A 13,570-nucleotide genomic window follows, 5' to 3' on the forward strand; every position below is an offset into this window, starting at 1 on the left:
TCATATATCTATGCCATAAACGTATCCATGTTTAAAACTGTTTAAAGCTTCAAAACAAATTATATTTTATCTTTTAGTTACACACAGCCCGAGTAGGGACACGCATTGTATCGGGTGAACGCACCGTTAAGCGACACTTTTTTTTTGAAAGGCAGGTGAGGCTCAGCGCAAATGTGCCATTCATGTGTGAACCCTTAATTTGATGCCATCCTGGGGCAAGCCCCCGAACTAGACAAACAAAGAATAGATCTGAAAACCGTCAACTTTTCGTCGACCGTTCACATTACCGTGGCTGTAATTAAAATCAAAGTAAAATTCTGCGAGCAAAAAAAAATTACAACTTTCCCCAGCATCTTGACGAAAGAGGGAAGTTGGCCTTTTGGCAAATAAAAACGTGGCGGGGTTTAATGGCGGGCGGCCCTTCGTGTTTGGACGGGGCTGACAGCCCTGACAGACCACACAGGGAGGCTGGGCTGGGGTCAGGTGGGCTCCTCTTATACCATCTGCCACCCCCATCTCGAGCTCCCAGCCACCGCCCAACGTCGAGTGTGGGACTGCACGGGCTGGCGCGAGCGACCTCCCCGGCAGAGCCCCGTGCCCCCCCCCCCCCGCTTCTCCCCCTCGCCCCCCACCAACTCCCTCTCTTGCCTCGTTAGGAGTACGAGGGAGCTGTGGGCGAGTCGCGACTTTTGGAAGGAAAATAAATGCGAGGGGAACATATTTTCGCGAAATAAAACTTAACCTGAACTTGTTTAAATTGCTTCGGTCTAACGGTTTTTGTGAAAGAAAAAAAAATCTAAGCAAAACCTCCCCCAAAAAAAGGGGGAGGGGGGAGCAAAACTTTTAAAAACGGGGCATGCACGGTATCCGATAAAATATAGATAAACTAATAATCACGGCCCGCTGTTGTCAATTCGCTAGGTGGATAAAGGGCCGTGTCAGTCACGTGTATTTGTCGACCATACTTCACCATGCTAGTCGATGCGGGCGGTGTTCAAGGGGTATTACACCCAGGGACGGTTCGGACATCACTCGCCGCCGGGATTCGCCGAGATCGGGGATCAAACTCAGGTCGCCGGGTTCACAGCGCAGAACCCTCATCACCGTGCCACCGGTGTCTCTGAAAACATTTCTCAATTCCATATAATTGTTCACGTAGACAAATTGTTCGGTATATTTTCAGACCAAAAAAAAACGCGCTTCCGAGTCACGAAACCAGATCAAACAGCGTGCGCGGAGAGGGGCGGGGGTGTTTGTGAATTCAATTTTTTTTTCACAACGTTTCTTTTTATATATTTCCTAATTTCCTCTCAAATTGGAACATTGGCTCAGAACAACCTTCGAGTCTGGCAGATGGGTGGGTAGATCTAAATTTTCCCTGATGAAAATTCCCTCAAAAGTCATGAAGACGATGGGGGGGGGGGGGGGAGAATGATCTCGCTGCATACGCACTCGGGGAGCTATTCACGCCACGGCGGGCAAAGTCGGCTTTGCAGCCAATCCTCACAGAGGCCCAGGCACGTCCAACCAATCAATCAGCCGACGCCATCGCACCAAACTTAATCACGTAGGGTCGTGTCGGGGAGTGGGGAAACAGATTTAATTAGCATACTATTAGACATGGAAAATGAGTCCTGTCAAAACCATCTCCTGCACAATTATAATATGTTAATTATGTATTTCATTAAGGAAGTGCATTCTGGTTCACAGATGAAATCCCTGGCAAAAGGGTTATGGGGAAAAGAGACAGCTTGTGATTCCCCATCCGTGCACAAAGCTACACTGTCAGACTAACCCCCCACACGCCGCCCCCCCAAGCCCCCGTCCCCCGTGCCCCCACCACCAACAGCAGGCTTAGCCATGTGACGCTGTGGTGCACAAACGCAGCGCACATCACTTAGCAAAAAACCCTAACAACCCGCTGCAAAACAGCACCATTTTAACCCTTTTGTACGCGACACCTTTAACACGTTGAGGGGGGGGGGGCTTGCCCTCTCGTTCAGCCGGTCACTTTTTTTTTGTAGAAGCTGTGCATTCGTATTATTTATTGCGGTGGGTATGTGGGTGGGGGGCTGGGAATGTTGAGGGGGGGGCAGGGAAGGGGGGGGGCAGACGCGAGGTGGCGACTGGCAGTCTTGCGACCCGTTCGCGAGCCGTGCGGCGGCGAGCGAGCGATGCTCGGTGGGCCACTCGCCCCGGGGCCCGGGAAACGCTTGTTCTGCTCTCTCTCTCTCTCGCCCACCCGGTCCTCTAAACGTTCGCTACAAAAGAGAGAGAGATAAAAAAAACCCTCCGCCACGGTTGCAATGCAGAAATACTGCCGTGTATGCGAAAAGGGTTAACAGTGCTAACGAGTAGTGAGCTCCAGGGAGGATAAAAGGTGGTGTGCACATAAAGTTGGCCAGAAAGGACAGAATGGCAGCAACGAAGATGAGCAAATCAGGCTCTCCTGGGGGATATTACCTTGCTCATTATTCCAATGATTGGCCTTATTTCTTCTGAGCATTACGGCGCCCATGCAGAATTGCCAAACCTCGATCGTCGACATGAATATCCAAACCGCCGTCAGGGAGGAGATCCGGGACCCGCATGATACGCCAGCGACTCGACTTCCGAGTGTGACAGCCAAGAATGCCAACAACGATGGCAGATTTTTCAAAACAAAATTCATTTTCTGGGTGGCTTCTATTTGGCTTTAGATTAAGAGATACATTCTTCTGTTATTTAGAAAAAAAATAACCACAACAACCACACGCGCAATTTTCACCCGAGACTTTAGCTTCCGAGTAATACTTCCATGCCAAACTTCGGCGACTGTAAGGTCTAAATAAACTACTCTTAACCACAGACAAAACAGCGTTAGCAAAATTTCACTCTCCACGCATTGTTAGGCTGTCAAGCAGGATTTCCAGTCCGCATTGGCAGCCAGTTATTACCACATATATCTGGTTACATTACAGCCACACACAACGTATCTGGAGCAGTGCTAATATCAAAACACCCCGCAAAAGGGGAGTTTCTAGGGTTACAAGGTGGGGGGGGAGGAGGGGTGTTGCCCCCACTCCCCCCCCCACTTCTTGCTGCCTCCGCGTGCAACAAGTGCTTTGCTATTGACAATGAGACTCAGCCCTGTGGGGAACCACTGCCAAAAAGTATACAGCAGCATTCCTTTAACAAATTAACCGGTTCCAGGTCACTTGCAGGTAATATCTGACAGCCAGTGACTGGCTTCTTTGTCTCGTATCCCTGACAACCTTTTCCCAGCAGCCAGAATGAAAACGAAAGGCAGGGTGTTCTCTCTCTCTCTCTGTGTGTGTTCCTGGGGGGCAATGAAGGCCGGGGTGGGTGTGGGGAGCACTAGAGACGTAATGAAGATTTAGCTGTGTTAATAAATTGTGAAATCAACAGAAGGGTGGGGAAAACATTTAAAGGATGGTTTAATAAAGTGCATTATGCCTGGAAATGTCAAAACCTTTTCTAGTAATTATGTCTCCCTAGATGGAATTACGTTATCCGGATTTTTGCGCGATAACTTTGGTACACAACGTATAGATTTTATATTGTTTTGGTAAATCATTGCCATCGCTATTATGGTGTCGGAAGAAATAGCAACACCCTTCTAATCTATAGGGGTTGGAGGCAAACACTGTGAAATAAATTAAACCGCACAGAGCACAAACTCGTCAGTTTGATGCACGGTCCCTGTTTGTTGCTGTTGCTACATTCTGTCCACTGCAAGATGCTTCTAAGCCTTTAATAATAATAATACAAATTTAAACTCCAGCTCAGATTTTCACGAATTTCCAACAATGTGAACGCGAAGAATTTAAATCACTTCCAGTAACAATAACCACGGGAAAGCCTCCGCGTCTAGCTTTGCTCCAGCATGTTGCAGCAGACATGATTAGGTCAATTGGAGTCCATTCCCCAGTAGCATACTCGCTCCCCTCCCCACAGCTGTATTGCGAACAAATTTGAGCGGCCCCAACACTGGACTCTGACCACCCCGTCCACCAGCAGCTCACACACACCCCACACGGTCCTTCAACGACTACCTCCCCATCTACTCTGTCATGAACCGCCCAACCCTACCCTGTCCCGCTTCTCCATACCCCCCCCTCCACCCCCAACCCGCCCATTGCCCTCCCTCGGAATAGCAAAGCGATCCGTCACGGGAGGCTACCGCTGAGCCTCGTGTTACGGAAAGCAGGAGGAGCTCACGGACTGGCCGACCAGCCCTCAGGCTCGCTAACACCCATCGTCACCAGTGCGGCTACAGTTATTCATTTCCATGCTGAACTTTGTTTGACCCCCCCCCTCTCTCCTCCCAACTACAGGCGCACCGAGCAAAGGGCTGCAGGGATTATAAGAAAGGGTACCCGGGGTGCACACTGGCTCATCGAAAAATTAACTCCATAAACAGCGCTTCCTGTTTAATGGTCCGCAATTAAAGTGCCGGCGGTTAAAACCTTAGCCGATCCTAAAAACAACCAAACGGGTTGTTTTCCTTGATGATCTCGCGCGAAAAGGGGCCCTCTCAAAAGTTTATCTCGCCGATTAAAATGTGTAACAACAAGCCATGTCGGAAATCGACGACCACTGTCGTCGACTCCAGAGGGGAACGGGCGCGCGGGCACACGTCCGCCCGCGCGTTCACACGGGCGGACGCACTTAGTGCGTTAAAATGAAGACTTAACAGGAAAATGAATACATCACAACAAATGGGTAACTGCCAAAAGGCTCTCCCAAAAAAAACGGGGGGGGGCGGGCGGCATTAAAATACTTTCATCAAACAGCTACGGTCACATTAGTCCTGCTTTGCAGCGATCACTTACAATAGCGTTAAGGGGTTGGGCTGATCAAAGGCTGTTTGGCATCTGCACCATTGGGGGCAATGCAGCCAAAACGATGGCCCGGCCAGGAGAGAAGGGGGGGGGCAACAACGGAGATGGAAGTGGTGGGGAATATGACATTATGGCAAGCACGGTTAATTTGCCCATTCCGTCGTTAACAACAGTCCACTTCTCCTCAAGGGGGTGCCATGGGATCTTTAAAGTCCCCAAAGCAGACGGGATCGTGGGTTAAACATCCCGTCTGAATAGCGCGAGGCACCGGGGCTCGATTGGAAGTCCCCGCGATGGCTTTCCGTAGGCAAGGCAGAGTGCATCGAGCCGTCGTCCCAGAGAGGCGAATATCTCTACGGCCTCTCTACGGGCCTCCGTGCGATGGCGTTTAAACACCGCCGGACAAAAGGCATCGTGTCACCAACGGCAAGAGTGAGAATATTTCGATTTAAAGCTTTCGTGACTGCAGGGATTCATCTTCTTGGTTCTTTCGGTAAAGTCACGTAGAAGGGAAGTAATAAAATAATAAAAATAAAACATAATAAAATAATTCTCACGACGTTTCGGCCACAACGCAAGCAGCCGTCCTCAGGTGAAGGTCTGTCTCCCCAACAGACCTGGTCTTCACCTGAGGACGGCTGCTTGCGTTGTGGCCGAAACGTCGTGAGAATGATTTTATTATGTTTTATTTTTATTATTTTATTACTTCCCTTCTACCTGACTTTACCGAAAGAACCAAGAAAAAGTGAGAATATTGTTGAGGATGAATCGGGGTTACAAAACGAGTGCAGCCAAATGGCAAAACATAGTGGGACGACGCTGCACTGCAATTGGATTGAATTACCCGTGTTAAATCATCGGAATTGAGCGCATTCCTTATATCGTGAGCAGCATCACATCCACCGTCTCATCTCTCTACATAAACATAGGCGTTATAACATTTGGTAGTGGATTCATTTGCTTCATGAAACTTTTCTCTTTTTTTCCCCCCCGATCAAAAGTCACCCGTCGCACTATGAAAGTCAAGCTGCTTATTAATACAATAAATGTTTATCCTCTGATAGTTATCAAAAGTAATCTCTATTCATAAAGCCTTTCCCAACCGCCGCGTTTTGTGAACATAAAAGGCACGAGTCGGTGGAAGGCGCTGCAGCTGCCGCGCTTTCAATCTCTGCCATGGGGGGGGGGGGGTCTACAGTCAGTAATCTAAACAAATCACCGCTCAAAACGCGAAGGATATTTATGTATTTTAAATCATATTCATATTTCAAACACCGCCGCGAAAAATGGCCCGCTAACAGACTTGCAAAATAGCAGTTGCCGATCGCTATTGATATACGTTACAACAAAACGTATCTTACACATCTTTTGTCACACATTAACGGCAAAAAAATGTTTGCACGCTATCCGTAAGTTAACTTTCTATTTTTCTAAACATGATTGGGGAGGGGAGGGGGGTAATTAGCTTCAGTAACCGACTGAAATGCTCTCGAGGTAACAACCAACAAAATCATACGAATCTGATTGCATCTAAGCCACATTGGCCTCCTATCTGAAGTGAGTTTAGCAGAAAGATTTCAGGCATGTTTTTCGATATCTCAAGTGTGATATGAATCCAAAAAAATAAATGCCTTTTCACAGTGAATTTGTATGCCCTGCTCTGCATGTGCGCGCGCGTGCGTTTCAGCTCCCAGTGCAAGGGACCTATAGATCCCAACCCGTCACAATTTTGCTCAAACATGCAATGTGGGAAGAATGAGTGCAGAAAGATTCCTTGAATTTATTTTAGCACAATCTGACTGACAAGCACAATTCATAATTCTTTCACTCAAAGCCCATTTTCTGTTACTCTATACCCTCTTGTGTCGTCTTGCATAGCACAGAGGCCCTCCACAAGTCTTTTCCACTCAGCGGTCCGCAGGTAATGTATCGTACCGGCTGTGATCATTTCCGTAATCGCATACATTTCGTGTGCCGTAAAACAAAACCAGCAAGCAGCCTGCGCGGACCGTACGTCTGCAATTTGAACAAAGCCTAGTTCGGAGTGTTCGCTCCTTGTAAATACCCGTCTTCCCTTTCTTTTGTGGCTTTACCCAAAACAGCTAAACGTGGCAAAAAGCATTGCTCGCTAAATTATTAACAGCGCTATAGGCGAATAATGCTCACTGCCTTTCATAACCTACTTAATAAAAAAAACAAATGAACAAAAGTCCATCATGGTTGTGTAACGGCGGGCATTTTTTGGTTGGCAAATGGTTACGTGCCATCGATTCGCACCAACTTTTAATGTATTCATGCGCTTAAAACGGTTGCATTAAGGTGAATTTCAAGTTACTTTCCGTCCCTTATAATTTCATTAAAGCTTGAGCATTACCGGAACTGTGATGTGCACCCATCTTTTACCCCCACTACTGCTGCATTATACAGCGAGTTTAACTGAACCTCAGAACATTTAACCCTGAAGTGGCCTTTGGAGCATTGTAAAAATGGCAACATGTGCTGTAAGCTGAACATTATGTCAAAGTCGGAAATCAATTATAGTAACACAGCCATGCAATATTTATGCACCTTGTAATTACAGTAACAACCAGCTGTCTTCCAGAGCTCAATTTCAACGGCTAACAACTGCGGGCGTCAACAACGGAACAGCGCGTCCCAAATAACTCTGCATTATACCGATAATGCCCCGATAATGGCCGGGCGTATTAGGGATGTTGTACTGCGCATCAATTGAACCCAAACAAAAAAAGTGCCCCAAGTTAGAAAGTGCTTTGCGGAATATGCTTTCCCTATGGGGCAGTATTTCGTGCGGTGGAAAGATCCCAGGGCTTTTCAGCAGTTTTTTTATTGCTTTCTCCCCCCCCCCCATCTCTTTACCGCCTCCGGGCCAATCTATGGCTCTTGCGGCTAATAGGCAGATTTGTCGTAAGCTATTCTATTTTCGGCGGCGTGACTGGCAGCCTCGGATGCTGCAAACTGTCTGCCTTCTTCTGAACTTGTCAGCGCTTAATTGAACACTTGGAGACTACCGTCTTGGCAAGTGGTGCGCACCGGTCAATCGCGGCGGCAAACTCTTCTCCCCGCCACGAGTTCCGACTCGCCGGAGCCAAAGCTGCCATGGAGCGGTCGTCGCTGACCGCTCTCGGGAAGCGGCGGTCCGTCTGCTTTGTTTGGGTCAACAGCTCTCGTCACTTGCACCTCGAGACGGGGGGGGGGTATAGGATTTCTCTCCCCCCTTTCCCCCCCAACTTTAATCTACTGTCACCCTCCCAACCTCCTTGTCCTCAAAACCAGTACTAGCAGAGTCCTTTGAATTATAGAAAGCTGAAGGATATTTGCCAAGACGGCACAGACATTTTTTCTTTGACATCACTCCCCCCCCTACACTCCACCCCCCCCACCTCCCATATCCTTGTAACACAGAAGATGCACAATCACTTGTTAGATCTCGTGGTCTTTAGTCAAATAAAATATACTTCACCAACCGCATTTCTTAATACCAGTCGCGTGTACCTGGCAGGCAACTTTCCGCAGTGCAACAATGTGACGACGCGTGGACAACACGGGAGATCAAACTCATCCTGTGACGTCCGTTTCCTTGAGCTGCCGAAGCTTTCCCCCCTCCCTCCACTTTCCCCACTGTTTGCCTGCTTCCTGTCAATAAAACTCCGAATAATCGCGATGTGCTCACGGGCCCACAATAATAATACAAAAACATGCAGGAATTAAGAAGCCATCAGCGGTGAAAAACTACACATGGAATTTTAAATGATGTTCATTACAAGGCTGACAGTAGGCTTGTGTGAGAGCTCTGCTAGGGGCCACTCTGTCTGCATGCAAGCCTGGCTGCCGTGGCCATTCATGCATGCTGTGCTCCGCACTGACAAGACATGATGAGTTGTGCGTGATCTTCCTCTTTTATTTATCCACAAACCCCTTTCCCGTCTGGACCGGCCTGATTCATCTTTGTGTTCTGCCTCGCAAAGGCGGAAAGAAAAAAAGAGGAAACGAAGATCGGAAGGACGATAAATGTGGCCTCGTCGGTCGGACGGTGGCACATTGGCTCCCAGCAAATGAAGAGATTTTTTTTTAAACGAGCTTGGCATTGTCTTTTCCATTTGCAAATTGTAATTTAATATTTAAATATTTCACCGGAGATTTTTCGACAGGACTGGCCGAAAGCGATATATTTAAACAACACTATTCGGTGTTGACTGCCGGACACCGATGAAATGTCAATACTGAAGATATTCGTTCAACCACCCCCTAGCCCTTGGGTGATACTGAGATGTTACACGATAAGTGACCGGCGGGCCGGAACGGGATAGTGCCCAATGTCTCCAGCCATTCCCATGTGCCTCAAACTGCCAGCTCTCCATATCAGACCGCCGTTTAATTAATTGATCGGCCAATACGATCATCGTGTCCTTATGTGGGTTCTTCTTCTTCTTCCACTGTTTGTTAAACATGGCGCTGCCGCCGTTAAGCAGCTGATGCAAAGTGTCAGAAGACGTGCACGGGAGGACCGCATGGGAAGCTGTCAGCGGTGCTAACGCGCGCGAGCACAGAAGCCCATCACGTGCGATCCCGACTTAAATAAGAACGCATACGGATGATGAAAAAGTCCTTGCCTTAACATTGAATCTAGTTAATATCAACTGCTATAGAAGGCTCTGCCTTTGTAAGGGGATAAGCCTATTACCGCTTATACACTGTTATCCCACGGTTGATAACCTCATTAGCTTGTCACATATCGATCCAGAACCTAACCCCCATTGCCACCAAGTCCACCCCCTTCCCCCCACTCCTCGCTCAGAGTCCACTTCACAAGCTCCATCAGAGATTTCAATCTTGCGCTCTCCCACTCCAAATCGAGGGCAATAAATTAGGCAAATTGCACTTTTACTCTAAACTATATGTGGCCGATCGGCTGAATTCAAATGGACTCAAAATGCAAAAGGCTTCTAATGTCAGCACCTGCTGCTTGTTGCAGTGTGTGCGAAAGGTGTTAACCGCGATGTGGCTTCCAGCACTGTGATTATCTCTTTCCGATAATGCAACCGCAGACATGCAAAAAAAACATACGCCGTGACAGCACAATAAACTTTCCGAGGCACTGCCTGGTCATGCATAATTGATGATTTTAATATGTTCAGCGAGCTGCAAACGCTCTGCCGACCAAATTATCAATGCAAAAAAGAAATTATTGTGGAATATTTTATGCCTGCGTGATGAGCAATGATGATGACTCCTCATTTGCAGCGGCAGAAGGCAGGGGGAGATGGTGTCAGCTCATTAGAATACTGAGTGCGCCATTTGCGCTTGATCTTTCTGCATGGCGTGAGTTCTCAGTCGGTTGTCAATTAACACTGACAATAACTTAGAAATTGGTCGGATGAGGCTGCGAGCGGCCACAGCTCGACAGCGCTGTCACACTGCGCATGCAGGCGGACGGGCGAGCCGTGGGGAGGGGCGGTCATGGTGCAGGGGGGGGGTCAGGCACTCCGGAGGTTAGGAGGAAGTGACGAACTGATCTGACAGCTTTCGTCTGCGGCGCTGCCCATTAGTCCAGAGTAAGCAACGTCCCCGTTTAATGGAGTCGGCTGATTTGTGGTTAACTTCTGTAGCCTTCGCCCAATTTCATATCTGCCCAAAATGAACCTCGCCTCAATAGCAGGTGTATTTCACCGCTCGCGTACACTAACATTACAGGGTAAACACGCTAACGGATCCAAATTGATTTGCTGGAGCATTAACCCCTTGTTAGACTGGGTCACCCTCCTGTGTAAATGCTTAAGGATCCAAAGCGGGTGTTGGTGCTTAATTCGAAAGACCGGATGTTTTTTTTAATCCTTCTTCCAACGTGACAAGACGATCCATGCCTCGTTTATCTCATTCTCTCGTTCGTGGGGGGGGGTTGCGGTAAAAATAAATACAACTTCGCGACTTGAAAGGGCACAACTTTAAGCGTGCAAATGCGTTTTGTTTTAAATTAAATTTGTATTTTGAAACGAGGTTTATTTTAATTAGGCTAAAGAAAAACAACATCGGTAATACATTACCTAATCTTGTTTATTTCATATTAGTCTAAATGTACTTAAGGTATACAAGAGCTCTGAGAATCCAATTTAGCAATTTGATCTAAAAAGCCTGGGTTTTATTTGAAGGTACTTAAGCTCATTTTCTAACTAAATTGCTTGTTTTAATATACAATATCTCTCACTGGAGGCAACCCATTTAGTAACCAAATGTTGTAAAATTAACTGTCTACAATTTCAATGTTTTAATTATAATTGGTGCATCACACCAGTAATTGTCACTAAGCTACTAGCTATTAAAGATAATCACTTTAAAACTTTAACATCCAAATATACAAGACACTGTCTTATAGAAAAGTCATTATTGCGCACACACACGGCATTTTTTAAGCCGACGGGACATCTGTGTGTGTGAGCACGTGAGCAAGCATGTGTTCTACAAAAAAACAGTAACACGGCGAGATGGTTAACAGATAAGGGAGTTAAGAGATCAAAAGGAACTTGAACCATAAACTGCTGAAAGATGTTAACATTTTTTTTGCAGCACAGATGTCCTTGATAATTATTGGATGCTGGGCTTGAGACTTGAAGTGTTTATGGATGTTTTTCATGAAGCTATTCATTCACACAGGATTTCAAAGATGATGCAAATTACCTCTGACTGGTATTTAAAACTGACAAATACCACTTACTCTTGATGTGTTAAATCGTTCCTTTTAAGTCATTGGTGCATAAAATGTGAAGAAAAATTGTCAAATCATACCGATGATACTGAACTTGTCACGAGAGAGCTATTTTTTTTTGCCTAACCATGGAATTACAACCCAAGCAATCTGGCTCCAGACCAATGCATTTTAAGGAAATTTGCAAGCATTTCGGAAAACCTAATATTCTGATTATGTAAATTAGGAAGGTACTACATTATATTCTACTTTTTCTCTTGTTTATTTACTGCCAAGCGGCTGCACAACAATCCTTTGTTGAGCCCTGCATACAGTGTTGTAAAGTGCTAGCGATAAAATAATGAAAGAAAAGAATTAAACCGATTTTTTTTTTCACGTGGAAAAATCACGCAATTTAATTTTAACAACCACGTTAGAGACACCATTCTATTTGTATAAAAATATACCACCTGCTCTGCGAGGTTTCACATTTCAAGTATTTAATGCAACTTGGATTTAAAATAAATATATTCCGGGGAAAATTTCTAACAAAAATCACTTCTGTATTTTATAGGTACGGTATGTTTTAATTGTGACGTGGACTGGATGTAAAAAATGATTTCTGGATTAAATGAACAATAAAGGCGAAGGTGGAAATTTCTCATTCCTATGGTGTGAGCGAGGCTATCCATAGGACAACCAGTGTTGATTTTCCCACAAATTGGCACCTCTTTTAATCACCCTGGAGGGATGATGGGCCCATGTCAACCACACTAGACAGGATTTTAAATCACAGCCTTCTCTGTTTGCAAGCCGCTCGCTCTATCGCTGCACCACCTGGGCATTTGGCGCTCTCAATATACATCTCTCTATGTATTGCCACAATATGGCGGTGATGTTTCAATTAATAATCTGGGGTTCATTGTAGCCTCAGCAACATAAACTCTCTATTATCCTAATTATTTGGTGATGCTGCATTGCCAGTGGTGCACAACCACGTATGACATATATAACTGAACACATTCATCAATAACAGTGCCTTGAAAGGAAAACAATATAAAAAAAATATGTAACGTTTAGGACAATGGCCGTTCTTTCATGGCACATGGATAGAAAGTCCAGAGGGATCGTGGCTTAGAGCCGGAAACTGCACTTTGCAACGTCCTAGAATGTGTCTATCTGCCGGTCGAGTCACCCTTGTACAAGATAGCGCAATGGGCTGTACACTTCCAATTCCTCCGATTCGGTCCTCTTGACCCTCGCTGATCCACCTGTCCATGTTTAACAATCGTCTCCGCCCAAGTGCACGTGCCGGTAAACACGTCCCACCGCGACGCACGGAGCGAGCGCCGCTTCAAATGAAGACAGACGATCTTAATTATGAAAAAAAAACTCGACACACATATTCGTCAATAACGCTGCGCGAAAAGTAAATTATACACATAATAGGTTAACGTTCCAGGCGATGGGCCTTGCTCATAGCAGAGCGAGAAGAGCAATACTGACGGATGCATGCAGGGTTTGTTGCTTTTGCTCACGCGTCACTCCCAATGCAGTACGACAATTTTGTTTCATTTTAATCAGCACTAATACACACATGCACGCACGTACACGCACGTAAACGTGCGTACACGCACGCAAATTCACGTACACGCGCGTAAATGCACGTACACACACAGGCGCGCAAGATCTCGATCTTAATTTGAAGCAAGCAGCGCTATACATCACGTGGAAAGTGTTTACTATTCATCAGGTTCATGCAGCGTGCAACAACTTAATATGCATTTGATCAGGGGAGATTGGTAAAACGTGGAAATGTGGGCGGTGGTGGGGTCAAGGCACGCAGCATAAAATACTGGAATCAAAAATCCCCACAATGTACACCTCCTGCCATTATAACAATTTAGCGGGGTGCACGCAAAGTCAAGCTCTAGGGCGGAGGCCACCCATTTCCCTTCGATAACAGATGGCACCGATATGAAAATGACTTAAACAAATTATTCAATTCTCGGCAATTTTTTTTTTT

General features: G+C 46.2%; 1 protein-coding gene across 3 annotated transcripts in view; it reads right to left on the minus strand.

The window, feature by feature from the left end:
• TSHZ1 (teashirt zinc finger homeobox 1) overlaps window positions 1-13,570 on the minus strand; it is an 89,002-nt gene that overhangs the window by 19,996 nt on the left and 55,436 nt on the right. The gene's annotated exons all lie outside the window — the stretch shown is intronic.

Source organism: Lampetra fluviatilis, chromosome 26, assembly GCF_964198595.1.
Source record: "Lampetra fluviatilis chromosome 26, kcLamFluv1.1, whole genome shotgun sequence".
Lineage (NCBI taxonomy): Eukaryota > Metazoa > Chordata > Hyperoartia > Petromyzontiformes > Petromyzontidae > Lampetra > Lampetra fluviatilis.